This window comes from Cupressus sempervirens, chromosome 5 (assembly GCF_028749045.1).
Source record: "Cupressus sempervirens isolate cs-2001-9-10 chromosome 5, ASM2874904v1, whole genome shotgun sequence".
Taxonomy (NCBI): domain Eukaryota; kingdom Viridiplantae; phylum Streptophyta; class Pinopsida; order Cupressales; family Cupressaceae; genus Cupressus; species Cupressus sempervirens.
This window is the reverse complement of record NC_143122.1, coordinates 676,978,729-677,003,021: the sequence shown is the minus strand read 5'-3', so window position 1 is coordinate 677,003,021 and position 24,293 is coordinate 676,978,729.

Below are 24,293 nucleotides of genomic sequence, written 5' to 3'. Positions count from 1 at the left end.
GCATAAGCAGGGTACTGCTGGGTATCAATACTATACATGGGCTGCTGTGGTTTGCTATTTGGATTTGGCTAAGGCTGTGTAGGTAGCTATGTTTGCTTTTGAGGTCCACTATTTGCAGGTGGTGGCATTAAAGCAGGTTGTTGAGCTGGAGGGGGTAATTGTGGAACACCGGTATTTTGGTTAGGCCATTGTTGAGATCCATTCCATTGGTTTAGAGATTGCCAATTCCTTTGGCTTGGAGATTGCCAATACCCTTGGGGTGGTTGCCATTGGTTCTGCTGGTTCTGGGGCCATTGGTTATTCTGCTAGTTAGGCCAAGGTTGTTGGAAATTTTGAGACTATTGAGACTATTGTGGGTTATTTTGCCCAGCATTATTCCAATTGGGTTGGTTTTGTGGAGGACCTTGGGTATTGCAGTTTTGCCATTGATTACCATATGAATTTAAATTTTGCAAGGGGTCTTGAGGCATACATTGACGTTGAGCCCATGGTCGGTGTTGAGCAACAAAGAATACTTGCTCATCATCCCCATCTATCTTTACATATTCAGTTGGAAGATGCTGGTTCTCCATGCTTGCAACCAATTTACAATGGCAATCCTTCTTTTGCTTTTGGCAATGAGGATAGTACTCAGCTAGTTGTAATTCAACCTCTGCTTGCTTCTTCTTTGCAGTCATTGTATCCAACTATGTAGCGACATCATTACTAATGTCTTGTTTGAAATCTGACAACAAATTGGATATTTCAAGTTTTGAAATGACTTGACTAATTCTTTTTGTAATCATAGAATGGGGTCCTAGACCTTTCTTCGTGGATGACCTTGAGTAATTTTGACATGTCTTTTTGAGGTCATCCCATTGAGCTTGATATACATCTCCACCGGCCATCAGGTCCAATGCTTCCAAATAGTCTTCATTCACTCCTCTTAGAAAGACTAGTTTTTGGGAATCTTCAGACAATGTGTGCTGAGGATTCTTTTGTAGTGTATATAAAAATCGAGAAACATAGTCTTCTAATGTCTCTTCCTCCTTCTGTGATATCCTAAAGATATCATCTCCTCTTGTGCTAGATGCTTTGCAATATTCTTTATATTTTTTCAAAAACAAGGCTTGCATTGCATCCCAATTTACAGCTGCATTGGCTCCTAAGCACATGAACCATTGTAAAGCAGATTCTTTCAATGTGGCTGGAAATAATTTAAGCTTATGGGCATCAATGTTGTAGTCAAAACTATGACAAAGGATGTCAAACTCAAATAAGAAGGTATCGGGGTCTTCAGTTGCAAGGCCATAGAACTTCGGAAGAGCAGTGGGAGGTATATTCTTGAAATTGGCATTGGTTATGAGACTTGGAAGTGGAAATGGAAAAGTGGGTTGTGCCATGACTGATGGGACTAGATTATGAGGTTGCTGCTGAAAAGGAAGGTTAGGTACTGGGTGATTAACAACTGGTGGATTTGAGGTAGTGTTATCAAGAAAACTGGTCAATATTTCAGTGAAAGGTTGGAGACCAGATATATCTAGGGATTCAGCTCTTGATGATGATATTGTGGGAAAAATAGGACTTGCATCTTCAAAGGGCAACTCAACTTCTTCTTCAACTTCTTCATTCAAATTAATAGATCCTTGTGGAAGAAATCTGCCATATTCATCTCATCGTCTTCCTCTTCGATGCATGCAACTAAAATTTTCACACTCGTAAAAAGAACTTAATCTAAAAACTATGAGTCAAAAATGCTCCTAGCTTGACACCATCCCTAGCAATGGTGCCAAAAATGAACTGCCTCACAATAGGTGTTCCAGAGTCATGCACTAGGCCTGGCTTAGGAATAATCTATTCAAGCTAAGGAATACTTTTCCCCTACCATGAGGTGCATTTAGATTGTCAACCCAAGGATGTATACTTGAAATGGTCGGCACAGTATGTGCACTAGGTACCTTGATGAGTCATTATGTTTGTGCTATAGGAAAGTAAAAATTAAAAGAAAGGAAACTACACTACTATTGTGGAAAGGAAACTACTGAATCTATGAATGTTGAAAACATAATGACAAGATAACAGAGATTCCATTTTGACTCATCCATTAGACTGTTCTCACAGATGCTACAGGAATGTTCATGAAGTGTGATGCTACACGAAGGAATTAACTAGCTACGTCTTACTTAAAATACTGCTAACGCTTAGTAAAGTGAATCTATTCTATCCTAATCTAATCCACCTTCCAAGTGGGCCCCCTTGGTTGGCTTCTCTAATCTACCAACATAGGATAGAAACTAAAGAGAACTAATTCATTTCATTAATCAGTCATTACATAATTCAGAATTGTAAAACACAACTGCAACAAACTATGAATCAATGTTCTCTCTTACTCGATAAAACTTATCAAAACCAAAAACTAAAAACTTCACACATATGAGTCAATCTCGACATATATAGGGAATCTACTCTTTATTACATAACAGAAAAGTAACTATCCTAAGTTAAGTCTGCAGGAGAGAATATAGGAGAATAACTGAAAGTTGAAAGGAAGGATAACAGAATTGAGGAGGGAGAAATGAAGTCACGGCATCCAATTGTTACAACGTAAATGCAGAGAAGGTAATGGCTCATAAAAACCCCTCCTTATTTGCTGCCATGTTTCCTAGAGTGGTCATAACTTCCTTTTCGTGGTTGTTCCTTGATGCTCATTTCTCCTTGAATGTTGTCGGCAACCAACTTCTGGATTCTTCCGCTCATCCTTTAATCCTTATCATCAAGTTAGTTGTGATATAAGACATATTTGCAAATAAACATCCATCAAACTAAATTGAAGCATAAGAACACACATTTTGATATTTATATGAAATACTGCATATTAGATATAATTTAGGCAAAGAATGACATAGTTTTTCTACCCCATAAATCATTAAAGGTTTATCAAACATAGGCTTATAAGTGTTAAAACAAGGATAAACAGAGTATCATAAAGTATCCTAAACATAACAAAATAAAAGCATTTTTTAGACTCATCAGGGTGAATGAGCAAAGGGAAGGAGGTGAGGATGATGTTTTCTCAATGATGGATTTTGATTTCATGCTCATGGTTATAGAGTTGGTTGGAGATAAGATCAAATACACCAATACAAGTGAACTCCAATGGGAAGATTGGACGTAGATGCCACCAGAGACACAAGGTCATGATCTCACTCCTCCCTCTCTATCACATATTATAGTGGTAGATAAAGGTTTAGTAACTCCCCCACCTCTGAGTTTAAAAGAGGAACAAGTTCAAAAGGATCAACCATCATAGGATCAACTAGAGCCAAGGGCTACTAATGAAGTGTCAAAAGAGGGATAGATAGTAGAATATGCACAACAACCTTCCCAAGATGTTGAGAAGCAAGCTATAGGATTTATAGAGGATGAAGCTACAAAAGGATATCCTTCACAATAGGAGATGACTCCAAGAAAGAGTGATAAAGTTAAGGAGGTAATTGAACATACCCCTTTATCATCAAGAGCCAAGGTCATAGATAAATATATCCTAAGATGGTTTTGAAAGGAGATAATGAGGAGTTCTAAGCATCAATTCCATCCTTTAGAGGATGATGTATGTGATATTACATAGATCTTGAATAAACCTAAGTCAGCATTACATGATGCAATGTCATTTGTGTTTGTGACTACCATACAAAACTAGGATTTATTTGCAAAAGTGGCTCTCCCTCTTGAAGGTATAGATGCAGAAGCTATTAGTCTTGAGGATTATGAAGTAAAGGATCTTATGTTAGGAAAGCCTACAAGGGATTTAGCCCAATAGATGATGACCATGGGAGTCAAGGAAGTTCTCAAGCATATGGAACAAGATGAGATAGAACTTTGAACACTTCAAAGACAAGTTGAGATTCTAAAGGTATATCTAGCTAAAGTAGTTGGTCAACTTGATTTTGAGTGCCCTAAGTAGACTCTGAATACTATTCTTAGAGAAGGGGAAGGTGCATGACTCAATCCATTTTTGAAAGCTTGTCAGGAGTGGTGAGAAAGCCTTGAGGATAGAGGTGTCACTATAATCATAGGAAGCTTGAAGTTGTTGCATGCTACACAAGAGAATGTGAAAAAGATTGTGGCAATTTTGAGGTAGGAATTTAGTATCATGGATGCAGTACAAGCATAGAGAAAGGATTTGCACAATCTACAAGCCATAAAAGGGAAAAGGTACTGCATCCTAATTGATTTCTATACTAGAGAAGAGTTAGACATGATAGATGATTGGATAAAGAAGATAGCAGATAGCAATAAAGTGATGGAAACATTGCATGATGAAATACATTGGCTCAAGGACCAAACCTAAGAGTGAATTTTGGAAGCAAAAAAGTTGTACAGTGATACATGCTTGGATATTTTTGAAGATGAAGAATGTGAGAAGCTATTTCCAATTGAGGTAGTAGTGGAGAATTTCAAAAAGACTTTAGGGGAAGCATCTAGTGACAAAGATATCAGACAAGCCTTCAGGATGGAAGAAGCACTGTTAGAGTTGGACACCAATCTTGGAGACTTTGTAGAGACCTAGATTGAGGTGAATAACTATAGAAAAAAAGTGAAGGATAAATATGAGGCTTTAGATCTTCTAGATGCAACTAAGGTTACTAAGATGATAAAGAAATTCAAGGGCAAACATCAAAACATAGCTTTTGGATGAATATGAACAAAACCCAGATGCCAGAATTTCAATTTTGACATAGTAAAATTTTGATTTTTTGACCTAGTCGAGGTCCATAGCTCCATAGCTCCATAGCTTTGCAATTTGGAGGTGCACCAACAGTTAACTGTCAGTTCCCTTCCATGCATCGAGAGTGCATTTTGATAGCAAGTTAACTCCAACACACATCCAGTGAAGGGCTAGGTTCCATTTTTTATGCCTCCATGCACTTCCACTTCAACTAATGGATTCCTCCTATTTTATCTCTCATATCTTCTTTGTTTTTGACATGTAAAGGGGTCTTGCATCCAATTAATGAATAAAATATGGATGGAGTCCTTCTAAGCACTCGATTAATTGTTAGTCTGTATATATTTAGTGTGTTTTATTAATTAAAATCATTTTATTGCATGAAATATATCTCTCACTCTCAACACAAATTCAGGAGATGATTTCTTATAAATACCCCATTATAAAATATAACAAGGGCCTCCATTATTACGCAATAATATTATGTTTTTGGTGCTTGCATTTGGAGTGTAGTAATTCTTTCTTGAATGTGTCATTGTTTTGTCGATTTTATTCATGAAAGTGTGATTAAACCAAAAGATTATTGCATTTTTTATGGTTGTGCGAATATATAGTTCTGGTGATTGCTATAGATATATGAATTCTACTAACATAATGAGCTTGAGAAGAGATCAACAAATTTTATCTGCATAGTTTTTTGTCTCACATGAGTGCACTTTTCGTGGCCTTGTGATTCAATGGAAGGTGAAACATCATACATTCATTAGAATTTCTCATGGATGATTGCATTAGTTGATTCTAGGAAGTGCTACTCCTATTTTTATTGGTTTTATATTGATTTATTTTAAGGTTTAACTCATAGTGTGTTGTGTTCTATAGCTTATGTCAGTTTAGATTTCAATTTCACATTATTTCAATTTCAAGTTATTCCCTTTTAGTTTCATTATTTTCTTTGCTAACCTCCTTGTTAGAATAGGAACACATTTTAGTTGCATTGGTAGTTTGTGTTCATTTGAAAAATAGAAAAATATTGTTATTTTGGTGTGTGATTTTGAGACAAGTAGCAAATTTACTTCATTCTGAGATCATAATAGAACCAGCAAAGGCCTCCTTGTGAACAATCACATTTATCTTCAACTGAGTGGATTCTTGTATGTCGCAAGACAAACAAGGAACCTTGGAGTTGATCCAAAAATGATTAGATTTTTAAGAGAGGAATTGTGCACCAGATTCCTATCATTAGCTTCGTGCAAAATGAACCCCCAACAATTAGTTTAGCAAAAAGAATTCAAGAGTAGAAGGAATAATTATTTGAGTGAGATTTTTTTTTCCTACAATAGAAAAATGCCATAAATTCAAGGTGAGTAATGCATTAATCTGAAGTAATAAATTGATGTATGAGGAGATTTGTATTCCTTTTGATGGAAAATATACATAATGTATGAGTCAATGTTTTCTTCCTTTTAATAAAAAATATATAGAACATATTGATGAATATGTTTCCTATAAATGGAAAAGAAATTAATCATAATAGAAATAACCACTTTTTAATACTTGTCACGTGTCATTTTAGAAAATTCCAAATGGGAATTGATAATAGATATCAAAGTGCATGATACTAAACTAATTAGTGCAATGTGTGCCAAACATCCATCATTTGATCATCATATATCAATGGTTTCAATTTTACTTTGAGTTTCATTTCTCAATTTAAACATAAATCTTATGCAAGTGCTACTTTGGTAATCTCACGTCAACCAAAAAGAGTTCATATTTGTTGTTCACATTTTCTCTTTGCATGAGGTTTGTTCCTTAATTTGGACCTATCATGGGCCCTATTCCTATGCTCATGAAAAATAATTCCATCATACGCAAATGTTATCATTCTCTTTTTTCAAGGTATGTTTCTTTCCTCATAGCTCAAGTAATGTGCAAGTTTGACTTTGATGATGTTATGCATGGTATCAAGGATCTTTTTGGGTGCCATTTTTTCTTGATTTGCATGTATTTGGATACTCAATTTTATTCAAAATTTGGAAATTAATAGCCCATTTGAGATTGCTAGCTAGTTCAATTCACTCATTCATGAAATATGTATAGTGTTTATGTGTTCCTATGACCTCATATGAAGTTATCTATGAAAACTAGATAAAATCATATGCAAATATAGAGAGAAATATCATGGTACTCATCATCACATATATTTCCATACATGTGATCCATTACATTCTAATAAAGCTATCATATTATCCCCTTATTTTGCACCATGTTTTTTATTAGATAAATAGGTTTTACAGGAATCCTGAAACCCAATAGTTAAAACATATAAGGCTAATAATAAGCGTGAAAGCCCAGCCAAAAAGAAAAGTTTTGAGAAAAGACTAGGAGAAAAGACAAGAACTACCACGGCCTAAAGCCATAACAAAAGCCAAAAGACATAGAAGAACAAAAGAACAGGCAAGAGTTATTCCTCATTCTTTCACTCTAGCTCTTGCATAACTTGAGTAGCCTCGAAGGATAGTTGATTCTCCTTTGTTTCTAGCTGTTGCTCCCTTTGGTCCCCCTAATCCTGATCAGGAATGGTATTGTCCTTTGTAGAGTCATCCTCCGTTCTGGCTTCTTCCTTGTCTTTACCATCCTCATCATCCTGCATATCTCTATCTTTGATCCAGCCCATAAGAGAGATGATGTTGTTGTTAATGGAGCTTAATAAAGAGATCATCTGATTTGCTAGGTTGTGATTGTAGTTCTCTAGGTTGTGTATCCTTCTTTTTTCTAGATTGAGCCTATCATTCGAATTTGTCCTCTTGTTAGCATCCATCCCATTCCTTGTTGCCTCAATATGTGTCACCTGATCTTTGACCTCCTCCAGCTCATGGAAAAGCCATTTGATTGATCAAAAATTGTCAATCATACTATTATGAGCATTATTCAAAAGGTTCATCCCTGTCTCCCTGGCTCTATCTGAGATAGCCACTAATGCCAGGTCAATGAGTTCTTCCAGCCATAGTTTTTCTTGATTTTCCATGAGGATTTGGGGATATTAAAGTTTTTCCAAGATTTTTTTCTATCATTGACCTACACTTCCCCTTCCACATTCCCTACATTCTCGTCTGCTCCTCAAGTTGGTCTTGGAGGTGGACAGGAGAAAGGGGCAGCATAGATGCCTCCTCAAATTGAGAGCGCACTTCCTCCAAACTCTCCCTCTTGTGTTTCTTCCTTCCACTTTCATCCTTAATATCTTCTTGCATCTCCTTAACCACCTCCATAGACTCCAACTCCTCCTTATCATCACTGTCTCCCTCCTCATCCTTCGCAAGAGGCTTCTACCCATGATCCCTAGGGATTTTTCTACTAGGGGTTATGGGGGATGGCAAATTCTTGGCTTGGTAGGTCGCTAATTTCCCTGAAGAAGAGATCCCTCCTTCCTTAGAGATGAGGCTCTAAATGTCATTTGAATCAAAGGAGTCACTGGAACTACTAGAATCCACATTCTCTGCCTGAGGGGAAGCAATGCTTATAGTCTGAGCCTTGAAGTGCTTGTGGATAAGCAGCAATAGCCCCTCCTATAGAGCCGGGTTTGAGGTGGGCTTCTTTTTGAAGCTGTCCACCGCCTTGCTCATAGAGGTTAATAGATAATATGGAAAAGAAATATAAGCTTTTATGTTGGAAATGATTCAATATAACAAAGTGGTGGGTATGAGCTCTATTGAACCTAGGGTCCAATGTGATGTACTCAATAAAAGCTCTCAGAACATACCTCCACCACTTCTTCATGGAGTCAGGGACATTGTATGTGTCAATCTTTCTCAGTGCCTTTAGTTCCTTCTTACTCTCCACAAAGTCCCTAACCGCATTGGCCGAGAGCTTCTTATCCCTAAAGAATTTAAAACCCTCGATAGGGATGTTTGTGATAGTCGCAATCACCTCCTCCATTATCTGGAAGTAGACCCCATTCACCTTCACCCTACCGCCCTTCCAGGACCCCACCATACTTTTGGTCACCTCTTGATTAAAACCATGCAGCTTCATGATATAATTGGTAACCCCACCCTCTTCTAGCTTTTCCCACACTTTCTTCCTACTTCTCCATTTCTCAAAATCTCCCATCGGCTCCTTTCTGCACCTTTCACCAACCATTTCTACACACTGCACACCCTCTACTCATGTGCTCCTCACTCTGTGACTAAAAGGGGCCTCCGAGAGAAATCAATAAGTAGAGAAAATTAAACTTGCTATTTCTCCAAAAGTGAGTGCAAAAAATGACCCACAAAGCGTGTCTATTAATTAGTAATGAATCACTGCAATTACGATTTCCCATGCTTCCATTTTGAAAAGTACCCTTAATACTTAAAACCTTCATAATCATAATTAAAGCTTGATTTTCTTTGTACTTCCTTGGATCTTGTCCAAGTCAATCAAACTTTTAATGTCCGTCGACAAACAAATTTTGGGATGTCAATTCATTTTTTGGTTTGTGCCAACCCCTAAGTTTGCAAACCTGTAGGCAACCGAGTTAGCTTCCCAAAAAATATGAGTGACATGGACTCTATTAAATTTGGTGAGGGTCTCACGTGTCTCATCAATTAGATTTTCTATTGTCCATGATGGATGTGAGTTGCCTATGATGTACTTTATAATGTTATTCAAGTCCCCTTCGAGCCATAAATTGGTAACACCAGTTTCAAAAGCCAAATTTAACACATTGCACATGACGTTCGCTTCCACAAAATGATTGGTTTGGAATCCTAGTAGGAGAGAAAAAGCCGCAATACAATCTCCATTTTCATTCCTTATTACCCTTCCACTACCCGAGGAGCCAGGGTTGCCCTTGGAAGCTCTGTCGAAGTTGGCTTTGTGCCAGCCTTCAGGGGGGAGAAGCCACTTGGCTTCCTATCTTTTCTTCGATCTATCTTTTACCTTCTCCTTTTTCCTACCTGCCATCTCAAATTCACCCCCCTTCCTCATAGTAAATTTTTCCTTGATGCTACTGAAAATCTTCCTCCTAACAACTAAAGTCAGCTCCTCCCTATCTCTGAAAATTTGATTTTTTGTCTCCTTCTATATGCTCCAACAAAAATGGGGTAGGATCCAGGAGCTAATTTGCTGCAGAACAGACCCATTGAACAAGCCATGCCATTGATAGAAAAAGTCTAGGAGGTTAGAAGGAATGCACCAGCTATGGCCTAAGTCCTGGGTGAGGATGCCCCAAATAGTCCTAGAGAAAGAAAAGTGGATGAACAAATGGTTTCCTATCTCTGACTATTCTTTTCACAAAACACATCTACTAGGCATGATATGACCTCTTTTGATAAGATTGTCCTGGGTTAGAGGTTTGTCCTAAAGAGCCAACCAATAAAACATGTTGACTTTTGGCGTAAGGCTAGGGATCCAAGCCCTCAACTAGGGGGGAGTCTCTTTTAAGCTCCATAAAGTGTAGTACCCAGAGGCAACCGAATAGAGTCCATTAGCATTATCCCTCCAAACTAGTTCATCCTTATTGTTGCTAAGGGACAAGGAATTGAGCATGATCATGATTGGTTTGAGGTCATCTAAGATAATAGAAAGGTTCCTCCAACCCTGATCAGTCCTATAATTGCTGACTTTGTGCCCATAAAGGTTGATGCAATCATTAGCCCAAAACCCATAGCTAGGGTTGTTCATAAAGGGGCCTTGAGAAATCCAACTGTCAGACCAGAATAGAATATCCTCCCCATTACCTAGCTTCTAGGAGACTTTTGAGTTAGTCAAGTCCTTGGCTTTTAGGAAACCATTCCAAATAGTAGAACCTCTTGGGCTATCCTCACTGAAGAGGGTGAACTAAATAGAGGGCCTCTTTAAATACTTATTTACTAGAATGTCTCTCCATTCCCCTGTACGACTAAAGATGCACCAGATTTTCTTATCTAGGAGGGCCTTGTTGAGGTGAATGAGCTTCCTAATTCCAAGACCTCCATTCTTCTTGGGGATTCAAACTTTGTTCCAAGCAAAAAGGGGGTACCTTTTATTCCTTTCAGCTCCCATCCATAAAAAATCTCTCTGGATTTTTTACATCCTCTCATCGTATTTCACTGGTATGGTAAAAAGTCTTAGAGCATATAATGGCAAGTTTTGAAGGATGGATTTAACAAGTTGACATTTTCCAACTTGGCTAAGAATGGCTCCTTTCTAGCTAACTAGTTTCTTAATGAACCTTTCCATGATGCCATTCGATAAGGAATCTGAAGGGGTCATTCCCAAGGGGAGACCAAGGTAGGAAGAAGGAAGCTTCCCCACCTGACATCCTAGGATTCTGGAGATTCTCTTTTGTCTATCCTTCAGAGTATTGATAAAGAAAATAGAACTTTTGTCCCAATTGATGAGCTGCCTTGACCCTCTAGAATAGGTGTCCAAAGAGTCTTTCATAGCCTTTGCCTCCTTGACTGAGGCCTCTCCACCCATAATAGTGTCATCAAAAAATTGTTGATGTGTAAAAGGGGTGCATTTGGAAGAAGGTTTAAAACCTTTGATCCTCCCTTCCCTCTTTTTCTTCTCCATGAGTTTGCCAATGCATTCCACTAGAATAATAAAGATAATAGGTGAAAGAGGATCCCCCTGACATAGGCCTCTAGTAGGTTTGAAGAAATCTGATGGGGATCCATTAACTAAAATAGCTAGAGAGGGAGTGGTGACTAGCTGGGAGATTAGCTTACACAATTTGACATCAAAGCCAAAAGCCTTCAGCACCAAATCTAGAAAAGACCAATAAACTCGATCGTAAGCTTTAGACATGTCTAGTTTGAGTAACATCCCTTCTCTCTTTCCAGCTTCCATAGAGTGAATCACTTCATGCACCATAATAATCAAATCTAAAATCTGTCTGCCAGGAACAAAACTAGATTGTTGTTGAGAAATAATTAGGGGGAGAAGCTTAAGCATCCTCAAAGTGAGCACCTTTGAGATGATTTTACAAAAGGAGTGGCATAAACTGATGGTTCTGAACTTATCCAAAGTGTCAGCTCCTGGTACTTTGGGAATAAGAACTAATAATGTAGAGTTTATCTCCTTTAGAATACTTGTGGCTCCAAAGAATTCCTGAATCACCTTCACAACATCCTTCATGATGACAAGCCAGTACATTTGGAAAAATAAGGTGGGAAAACCATCAAGGCTAGGTGATTTATCCGTCGAGAGAGAAAAAAGAGCTTCTCTCACTTTAGAATCAGAAGGAATGGCCTGGAGCAAATTATTATGGTGCAGTTGGAGGATCTGAGGAATACAAGAAACAATATCATCCTGGTCCACTTTAGAGAGCAAAGGATCCAAAGACAGTAGGGAGGAGAAAAAAGAAACAACTTCATTTGATATATCTTCTTCCTTTGTCATCACATGTTGGTCTTTCTTCAAGCCTGAAATCTTTTTATTAGCTCTATGTTTAAGAGTAGATAAATGGAAAAACTTTATTTATTTTTCACCATGTTGCTTCCTCCTCTTAGATAATTTTCTTGTAGGCATACATAGGTCATCATACGATTTGTGCAATTTATCTCATGTTTAGAGGGGAGTCCATATGCCCATTTCAAAATGTATGGACAATAGCGAGGATGGATAGAGGGGAGGCCAAATTGGTTGGTAGAATTTATAGTGCTATGTCACCAACTTTTATTTCTTATTTATGATTTGTATTTTGGGCCCTTACCATGCCTACAAGTTATGATCCTTTTACATTCTTGGAAAATAAGACAAGGTTATCCCTAAGGGACTACATGCTTATGATTTGTCACTCTTATTTTGACCTTTTAAATATTAGGGTTGTAAAAATTCAACCGTTATTTTTAAAACACTAATTTTCTACTTGTACTATGTATTTTTCTAAACTAGAATATTACATGTATCATTACAACTTTGATTCAAAATCAACATGCAAGGGCTTCTCTATGAAAATTTCCCTTTCAATTAAGTGAATTGTTAAGAGATTAAAGGTTTACTTGTGCATTAGAAAGACAAGGTATTTGAAAAAGTAAATTAAAAAGAGGAAAATGTAGAAATATAAAGTATTAAGGACATATTTTAAAAATAAGTCATTAGTATAAATTTATATTTTGATAATAAGAAATGTAAAAAAAAAAAAATGCTTTCCAATTAAAGTATAGGAGGAGTGTGGTAAAGGGAAGAAGATGAAGGAGGAGAAGTATGAGAAGGAGAAGAAGAACAAGAGGATGATTAGGAGATGAAGATAAGAATGGAGGAGAGGAGAAAGAGAGATGAGAAGACGAAAGCAATGAGTAAAAGTTCAGAAATAAGGAGAACTAGAGGAAGGATGAGGTGAAGGACAAGAATAAGGATGAGGGTTGGAATAAGGATGAGGATGAAGAAGAGGAATAAGAGGGTGAGGAGTGTTGGTCAAAAGAATATTTTTGACAAGTGACTGTCAACATTCTTAACCATTTTCACTATGTATGCCAAGTACACAATGTATGCCAGGTTAGAATTTCAATAGGTTCTGCGTCGCAGTTAGTGCTAAGAAAAGTCAAAATGTAGTATGTGCCAAGAAACTCAAAAATGTTCATGTGCTAAGTAATCTAGAATTTTTTAGATGTTGAGTGACTCAAAAACATTCATGTGCCAAGCAAATAAAGATATAACAGGTGCCAACAAACCAAAAATGTAGTAGATGTCGAGCAATCTAGAAATAGTATGTGTCGAGCATCAGTAATACTATATGTGCCAAGTAACATAGGATCATCATAAGAGTTTGTGCCATCAAAAAGTAAGATGTAAAATGGATTTTACATGACTTAAAAAAGGATAAGAAGATTAGATCAAATATTTACACTCACCTATGAAATCAACATGCAACCAATTAGAAAATTGGAGACAGCATGCAACCAATAGGTGAAAAAAAGGATTTGAGTAGGAACTTCATGATCATGATTACATTCCAAACCCTAAGTCTTTATAAGGAGATCATCACACCATTGTGAAGGTTTTTGAGGTCATTGACAGAGATTTCTAAGAAGGTTGTTGAGTTGTTGAGTTATTGAAGAACAGAGCAATAAGCAAAGGTGTCAAGGACGTAGCAGAATGGACTACAACTATACATCTAGTTGATCTGAATAGAGCAAGGGATACACAAATAGATTAGATCTAGCAGAGATAAGAACAAGAAGAGTAGATCTATTAACTGAGACCAATAATTAGAGATTGCATTCAATTAGGTCAAATGTTCTAATACTTTCTCACAATTTTATTAGAGTCTGAAATCCTATGTTGATAGGTTAGCTTAATAGCTAGGTAGGAAAACCTTTGGAGAAGGTCATGAAAGTCCTATTAAATTAAGTGGGTTTAATAGCCTATATGTAAATACTTTAATAGGGTGACACTTCATGTAAAGTGTTTGTAAATCCTTTAAACAGGTCACTATTGACATAGTGTAAAGCATTTAACAGGTAGGCCTTTAATAGGGAAAACCATCAGAAGTGGTTGAACTCATTACTGTAGTGATTTTTGTGGGTGTCATCCCCACCCCAGTTTTACCTTCTTATTCTTGGAGGGTTTTTGGGTTACCAAATCTCATGTGTTATGTGCTAATGCATGCTTTCATTTCATGTTTGCTCAAATGTTTATTTGCATGCATGTTACTTTTAGTTATGTGTTATTAAGGATTAGAAAAGGATAAAAAGTTATTACTTGTAATTCACACCCCCACCCCCCCCCCCCCCCCCCCCCCCCCCACCTGCGCCCCCCTGCACATCCCCACTCTGAGAAGTACTCTTCCCATTTGAACATGGAGAAAAAGATCAAAAGATGGAAGTCTTCAAACATGGGAAGATCATAGACAATCAAGTGATTGATGTGCACCTTGCTTTGCACAAGGTAGGGGAAGCTATAGAGGAAATAAGAAAATCCTTAAAAAGAAGGAAGGACATAGCCATAGTTGTGAATGATATACACTACAAGGAGATTAACACCGCACAAGTGTTTACCAATGGAGATTTCAAGGAATTTGATGCAACAATAGTAGAATTAATGGAGAAAATTAGGACTGAAGAAGAAGAGATAAGATCTCTTAAGATGGAACAAGAATCACAAGCCATGATGCTATGTGAAATTATTGAACAAAAGAAAAGAGAAATTGTGGATAGAGCAATGCTTGAGGATGACAAAAGAAACCTTGAAAATAGACTTGAGGAGAAGTCTATAGAATTTACAAAGATTTTAAACATGCAGTTGGATACACTTAGTCAGATGATGAATACTCATCATGAACTCAACATATAAGACATTGAGATCTCTACTCTAAGAATGTAGAATGAATAATTGTAGAATGAGTTCAAAAGAGAAAAATAGATAGCAGAGAACTTCAACAAGTCAAGTGAAGCCATCAAACACTTTGAGCTATTGTGAAATCACCAAGATGAAATAATGACACTTTAGGATTAGGATTCACTAGTACTAAAGAAGGTGAAACATCAAAGAGTGCTGAGCAAATGAGTGACAAAGGTAAGAACTCCAAACCCACTTGTCATTTCTATGATAAAAAGGGGCATGCTACTAATGTTTGCAAGAGTAGAAAGACCAATTAGTAGAATATACCTAAAAGCAAAGGCTATTGTGACAAGTGCAACATGCAAGGGAACCTAACACAAGATTGCAGGACAAAAGTCATAAGGACACAAAGATTTGATGGTCACTACTACAATTGCAAAAGTATGGACATAGATCTTTTGAGTGCAAATCAAAGCCTATGTGGATGCCTAATCAGCCAGCAAGAAGAAACAACTATACACACCACTATAATTGGGACTACAATATAAGGAAAACTTGTCGACACTATCAAGAATATGGTCATGTTCCTTAGAACTACATAAGAACACACTTCAAAGGATGTTACAGCAGATGGTTGAATCAAACCACATGTCTTAGTTTCTTGAAGATTAGACATGTTAGCAGGAATTGTCCAACAAAGGTCAAGGCACCCAAGACAAAAGTCAACAAGTGTAAAAAAAAAGTTTATGTGGAACACATCAAGGAAGATATGAAGAAAATATGGAAAAAGAGAGATGGACCAAACACATCCAATAGAGAGGTCACTTCACCCAAGAGGTCAAGTGATCACACCTCATCTAGTTAAGCAAAACATAGGCTCATGGGGCTGATACATATAAAGATGTATCATACATCAACCCAAAATGACAAAGAAGCACTGTAAAGAAGAAATCTGCATGTGAAAAGATGCCAAGTTAAAGGCTAGAAGATGATGCCAAGCTACCTTTGTTTATCGAGTAAAACTCCAATATATGCCGAGTAAGACATGTTAGTGGCTACCGAGTATTTGAAAAGTTTAGTTGATGCTGAGTGAAATATGATAGTAGCTACTAAGTAAATGAAATCCAATGGATGTTGAGTTGACAAAATCTTTGGAAGCCAAGTGTATAGCTGTAAGCACAAATGCAATAAATGCTAGGTTTTTGAACCTAATAAAGTTGAAAATATTTCATTTTCAAGCCATTTGAACACAAAGAAAAGTTGAGTGGAGCAAATAGGTGATCACACAATGATTTAGCAATGATTTGCAATGATTCCAACCATAATTCAACTCCAATTCATCGATCATCAGGTATTTCTTTCAAGTGCCGAGCTATGCAGTTTGAAAAGTTTGTTTGAATAGTAAACCCTAGTTTGGTTACTAGTGGCATCTGGTTCTAAATCCACCAAAGGAAAGGAAGGTCATGAAATTCAACTAGTCAGTAATGAAGTCAGACAGCTAGAGTTCAAACCAATCCTTAAAGTTTCCTACAAGAATGATCCCATTGGTGCCCTATCCATCACACCTAACAAAGTTGTTATGGTTTAGGATGTACATAAGTGTTATAATTGTAAAGTGGGAACCATAGGAGATTTAGAGATATCTAATGCGTTTGACAAGTTATGTGATTATGGTAAGCTAAAAGATGAATTCTCCATAGTTGAGAAGAAGGGTTTGACTAAAGCCCTAGCTTTCCCTACTATTTTCAAGATTGAATGGATTCAAATAGTGCTAAGTAGAATCCATGATGGAGCCTTCTGGTTAGAAATAGGGTCAATAAAGTTTACTAAGAAAATTGTCCATAGGGTTACTGGTTTTCCAACTCTAGCTTGGCCTAAGACCATGAGAAGTGACAAAAGGGAGACCATAGAGAAGAATATTGGCACCAAATGGAACAATAGGGGCATGACAATTAATACCATCACAGAACTCCTACTAGATTTTTTTGTGAGGGTCATATCCCACAAGTTGTACCAATCTAGCAGGTTGAATAGTGTTCCATGTATAGTAGTGGATGTTGCCTACAAATTAGTGAAAATGGATCATACCTATGATCTTGTAGAGCTCATGTTGTAGAAAATCAATGAAAATCTAGGAGCCATAAGGAAATCAAAGGGGGCTCAATGTAAATTTGGCTCAGTTTTGGTTTGTATGTTTTTCTATGTTATGAAAGAATTCCCTTCAGTTGGCAAGGTGAATTGGGACCAGAAAAAGACAATCATTGAACAGATCAATGAGTACATCAAGCAAATGGGTGAGAACTTTGATGCACAAATGACTAGTTACTTTGAAGACTTTAAGAATCTATGAAATAGAGGATGTGAATACCAGTTTCAATGATTGAGCAACATATAAAGGATATTTTCTTTCTAGTGGATATAGACTACACATACATACAAGCAATTATCCCTAGAGTCAGATGGCTTAGGCCATTGGGTTATGAACTTGATGTTGATAAAGCTTCAGCAACAATAATAGCTGTACTAGCAGAAGATATTGACAAGGCTGCTAAGCACTTTGGGACTTATGAAATTGTTAAATCAAGGGTAGTCACAGACCTTAAGATAGCTATTGTAGTGAAGAAGAAGGATACGATTATAAAGAAGCTTAAGAAAAGATTTGGGGCATACATTGGAGAAGTAGGGATTGAAAAAGAAGGAGTAGGTGATGAAGAAGAGGATGATAGTGAAAATGAAGAGGAAGAGCCAAGGCAAGGGCCTCTACAATTGACACAAATCCTAGGTGAAGATCAAGAGGAAGGTGTCAAGGAAGAAGAAGCCAAGGAAGCACCTATTAGAATTAAAGTCACCAAGAGGAAGGCTAAAACTCCACCTACTCCTCAACCCAAGGCAAATAAAATGGAAAAGCCTGCACCAAGGAAGCCTACTACCAGAGCCACCACTAGAGCCACTACACAAAAGGCAAAAGAAGAGGTAGAAAAGAAGAAGACCACAAAGAAGACTGAAGAGGAGTTGAGAAAGAGAAGAAAATTTGTATCTCATCCTGATTCAAATGAGGATAAGATAGAATCAGATGATAATAGTTAGTTCGAAGTGGTAAGTCATCCACCTAAGTCTTCAATTGATAAATTATGTTCAAAGATTAGGAATGGAGACTTGAAAGATTTGAAGAATTTAGATTTCAATAAGCTCACAAAGGATGAGAAAAATAAAATAGAGGAATCTGTGTATGCCATGATGGCAGTGTACAAGCACACACCTCTAGAGCTAGATGGCTCAATGCCCAGGGAGTTATACAAAATTGTTGAGGATAAATGGCATTACTACGTACAAATAGAAAAAGAAATAAGGGAATCTACTCTAGCAAGATTGTTGCCTGATCTAACTAAGAGTGGAATTGCTAATGTTGTTAAGAGGCACAATTGTAGATTTACTCCAAAGTATAGGGCATTCTATATTTTACAAAATAAAATTGATGAAGTTGTGAGCAAATCCACAAAATTGTGGAAAATAATCTACAAGAAGATTGATGATGTCTTTGATGAAGAATATAAGGCAGAAGCAAGTGCCAAGAAAAAGGAAACAAAAGAAACAAGAAGGAAGAAGGTAGAAGAGAAGAAAAGAGAGGAAGAAAAGAAAGATGAAGAGGAGAATAAGCAGGAATTGAACAAAGAAGAAGACAAGGGCACATATGAGCAACAAGAAAAAAGTGTGCACAACACACAACTACCACCCCCTAGCCCTCCTCATGCTACCATCACACTTATAGAGATAATAAAGATTAAGGATGTTGTTGACACTTCTTGTCAAAACATCAACCCTTTGACCACAGAGGATCTCACAAATATCCTTGACCAATCAACACAAGCAACAAGACTATGTTCAAGTCTAATATTGGTCAATATTGACGAATTGCAAAAGTTAATAGTAGAATCCAAAGAAGTCAAGGTGCAAACACAAGAACCACTTACGACCACTCAAACTACTGGACTTCTTCTACTTCCACCTCCATCTCCACCAAAATCAATAATAGATGCACTTCAGGAACCAAGTGTAGTAGTAGGGGAAGATAAAGGTAAATTAGTACAATCAACAGGTACACCTCTAGCCATAGTGACAAAAGAAGAGAAACAATTAGAAGAGAAGGAAGAGGCAAGAGATGAAGAGGAATCTGCAATACAAACTTTGGTTGAACTACCAAAGATAGGTACTCCTACAAAAACTCTTCAATAGTCAAGCACTGACATGGTAGCATTGCAAGTTAGAACATTGGGCTTGAGCTCAACAAGGGTAGCCAAGACATTTCATTATGGAATTCTTGAGCTAGATGAAGAAATTAAAATACCCTACTATGAATCCAACACCCTCACTAAGGAAATGATTAATGAGATACAAAGTGCACTGGATAGAAGAAGGAGACAAGAGGTACTAAAGAAAGAATATAAATATAGCTAAGCACTGAATGAAATAAAGGACATATTCATGGATGCCTTTAGCCTATAGTCTCTAGATGAGTCAAGGCCAATAGTAGAGTAACTATCTGATATAGTTGATCAGGTGACAAATGAAGACCATAATATGAATGTCAAATTGATGGAATGGTCAAAAAGGAAGTTTCAAGGAAAAGTAAATCAAAAAATATCTAATGACATAGCATTGGCACATATTGATCTGGCAAAGAAATTGAACAGAGTAAAAATATTACTAGGGAACATATTCTCCCAACGAAGAGCATGATACAAATGTCAAATTGATGGAATGGTCAGAAAGGAAGTTTCAAGGAAAAGTAAATTAGAAAATATCTAATGACATAGCATTCACACATGTTGATCTGGAAAAGAAATTGGATAGAGTAAAAATTGTACTAGAGAACATATTCTCCCTGTACAACAAGTTGTGTGAATTTTCCAACTTCACACAAGAGACTAGCTATAAAATATTGAGCTTGGAGAGAAACTTAAAGGTTTCTAGTATGCAACTCCCTACCAATCCAGCTCAAAGTGAGAAGCATTTTTCTCAAAAGCTTTACACTCAAAGAGAATTAGTTGTATTAATAGCAGAGGAAGCAAACATAAAAGCTAAGTTGATGCAAATTCAATCCTCTATCACCCCTCACTTGGAGGTACTCCATAAGGGGCAAATGTATGCAACAACAATCCTCAAGAAAGATTCAAATCTTTCTACACATGATGGATTTGTACATCCAGCAGTAGAGATTTCCATCCAGCATAAGATATTGGACATTGCATTGGAGAATTGGAATGTAGCTCTGAAGATACTCATGGAGGTCAACAACACATTTTTGGCTAAGCATGGTATTACTCCATAGAACCCTTTGACATCAATGTTAAAAAAGGGGAGATATATACATTCGGGGGAGATATGCATATATAGATACTATGGGTGAATACAAAATTTTGATAATTTTGCTAATTTTTTATTACATTCTTTCACTCCATTCTTTTATTCATTTTAAGAATAAAGTGGAAAGTTTGTAAATAGCCAAAAGGGGAAGACTAGTAATAAAGGAGTGAAGGGGAGATACAAAATTTTGAACTTCACACAAATTAGATATAACACACGGGCTCAGAATGCAAAAACAGGACAAAGAATAGAGAGAATCAGACACATCAGCATAGAATTTCAATTTCAAGAATGGACAAGGCATAATCAACTTAGGGGGAGTCATAAGGTATATTGGTACTCATAATATTTTTGAAATTTTGCATGTAAGCCAAGCAAATAAAGAATGTACTCGATAAAGTTAAGTTCATAAATGCTTAGTTAAGTGTTTTTGACACTCATGTCAAAGGGGGAGATTGTTGGTCAAAAGAACAATTTTGACAAGTGAGTGTCAACACACTTAACCATTTTCACTATGTATGCCAAGTACACAATGCATGTCGAGTCAAAATTTTAATAGGTGCTAAGTCACAGTTAGTGCCAAGCAAAGTCAAAAAGTAGTATGTGTCAACAAACTCAAAAATGTTCATGTGTCGAGTAATCTAGAATTATTTAGATGCCGAGTGACTCAGAAACATTCATGTACCAAGCAAATCAAGATATAATAGGTGCCGAGAAAACGAAAAATGTAGTAGATGCTGAGCAATCCAAAAATAGTATGTGTCGAGCATTAATAATACTATATGTGTCGAGTAAAACAAGATCAACATAAGAGTTTGTGCCATCACAAACTAAGATGTAAAATAGTTTTTGCATGAATCATGAAAGGGTAAGAAGATAAGATTGAATCTTTACACTCACCTATAAAATTAACATGCAACCAATCAGAAAATTAGAGACAACATGCAAACAATAGGTGAAAACAAAGGATTTGAGAGAGAACTTCGTGATCATGATTACATTGCAAACCCTAAGTCTTTATAAGGAGATCACAACACCATTATGAAGGTTGTTGAGGTTATTGATAGAGGTTGCTAATAAGGTTGTTGAGTTGCCAAGTTATTGAAGAACAGAGAAATAAGAAAAGGTGTCAAGGACTTAGTGGAATGGACTGCAACTATACATCCAGGTGATCAAAATAGAGTAGGGGATACACAAGTAGATTAGATCTAGCAGAGATTAGAATAGGAAGAGAAGATCTAGTACCTGAGACGAAAAATTAGAGATTGCATTCAGTCAGGTCAAATATTTTAATACTTTCTCACAATCGTATTAGAGTCTGAAATCCTATGTTGATAGGTTAGCTTAATAGCTAGGTAGGAGAATCTTTGGAGAAGGTCATGAAAGTCCTATTAAATTTGGTGGGTTTAATAGCCTAGATGTAAATCCTTTAATAGGGTGACACTTCGTGTAAAGTGTTGTAACTCCTTTAAACAAGTCACAATTGACACAGTGTAAAGCCTTTAACAGGGAAAACCATCAGAAGTGGTTGAACTCATTGCTATAGTGATTTTTGTGGGTATCATCCCCACCCCATTTTACCTTCTTATTCCTAGAGGGTTTCTAGGTTACCAAATCTCATTTCTTACATGGTGATGCATGCTTTCATTTCATGTTTTCTCAAATGTTTATTTGCATGCATGTTACTTTTAGTTATGTGTTATTAAGGATTATAAAAGGATAAAAAGTTATTACTTTTGATTCATTTCCCCTCTCAGAAGTACTCTTCCCATTTGAACATTCCAACAGAGTAGAAGGAGAAGGAGAAGGAGAGGAAGAGGAAGAACTTCAGAAATAAGGAGGACAAAAGAAAGAAGAAGAGGAAGAAGTCAATGAATAACAAGGACAAGAGGAGAAGGAGGAGGATGATGATTAATATGTTATTAGATAACAATATTAGAATCCCTATTTTGTCAAGATAAGAGATAATATGTTTTTGAATTTATCTTGATGATATGTGATTTATTTAGCTTAGATATTAATTTCATATTAAGTTTGATTAAAAGTATAATCTTTTGTATAAAGTGTATTTCTCTAATAACATATAATATATGCTCCTATCTACATAAACATTGCACCTCATTGGTACAAGTGTTAGTATATTCTATTAAAAAATTCCCTTTTAAGTGGAGATAGTCTTGCTGAATTTAGAATTGCATTTGTATATGCTTAGCGAGAGTACATTATTGTGGGAATGGACAATGAAAGAATATATGCATTACATGGAAAAGAAGATGAAGTGTGATTCAGAAAAATGATGGTTGTTTTAATGTTATTCTTTGGTCTCCGACAAACAAAAGTGAGTTTTAATGTAAGTCATAAAGAATCTTTATAGAAATGGGAGTTGTAAAGAAATTTTGATAAGTATGATTAGAATAAAGCACAAAATTAAACTAAAGTAAAGAAAAATTTGATCCCATGAAAGGTAATAAGGAAAGTAGAAATGCAAATTTTGTTAAAAAATGAAGGATTTATACATTTGCACAAACTAATGATATAGATTCACACTGTGAGCTATCATACCATTGTTGTGATCATTGGTAAAAAGGAGATTGAAAAGAGAGAAATCTAGTGTTGTGGAAGTATGTAAAAATTGGAGTGGACCATTGGAATCTTGCGAAGAAAATGGTAGGGTGTGTATGGATTGTAGCATAGAGGAGTCAATCTTCTGCTACATCAAAAATGGGTTTCGAGAGATGTGTATATCTTGAAATTGGAGAACACAATTAGCAATTAAATAGAGTCCAAAGAATATTCAAAGGTCAATGCTGAACATCATTTATCATTACAATATCATATGTATTACATAAGCAAGATGTTTTAGAGTTGTCTTCAATCATAAATTGTACAAGTGTCAATTAAGCTCTCTAGAATATCCATTGGAACAGGAGTGTACAAATTAAAGGAAGGATTTTAGAGGTTTTAAGGAGTTGTCTACAATCATGAATTGTACAAGTGACAATTAAGCTCTCTAGAATATCTACTGGAATAGGAGTGTACAAATTAAAGGAAGGATTTTAAAGGTTTAGTTTAAGACATTCTTTTATTGCTTGACTTGTATACTAGTTGCAATGAGAATATTTTTCTTCTGTTTAATTTATATAGAATTGAATAGTTTAGAAAATTATGATTTATTAGTCAAGTATTTGAATAATGAATCTATAGTTAAATTTATAGAAATATAATAAATAAAATTTAATATCTAGTTCAAATTTTAGGTGGTGAGATTTATCGTAAAGATGTTAAATATATTAGTTTCGTTAAATTTTAAGATTTGATCAAATGAATGTTTTAAAGTTGTAAATTGGTCTATGTTCTATTATAGTTTAGAAGCATATATAAAGTTATATTTCTAGTATATAAAAATTGATTTGGCTTACAATCACATTCTAATCTTTAAAAGTGATTTTTTCATGTCACCACATCTTTTTGTAAAATCATAGATTGTTTTGTCCTTAATCATTCACTCTACCTCTATATCTAGGCTTATTAGATAAGTCATGCATAGTGAAGATAAGTTAAAGCTTTCTTCTTTAAAACAAATTTTTAATTATTTAATTTCGTCAATAGATTACAAAATCTAGTAAGAAATTTTGTGCATGCAAATATACATAAAATTAAGTGAACTAGAGTATAAGAATACAAATCAAATCAATTTGTGCACATTTCACTCTTCAATTCTATCAATTTTATTTGTATTAATTGATTGAGATCATGTTCAATGATCTATCATCAGAATGTAAAAGAGTTGTTTTGAGAAAATTGAGAAAATTTAAGATCTGACTAAAAAACTGTAATTTTTCCAATTCTTTTTGTACAACTCTTTCACATTTTCATGATAGATCATTGAACTATTTGCATTTCCAAGCTACCAGGCTCCCCTTCAATTGCGTTGGAAAACATGAATATGGAAGGAATCAGATCCAAAACCAGC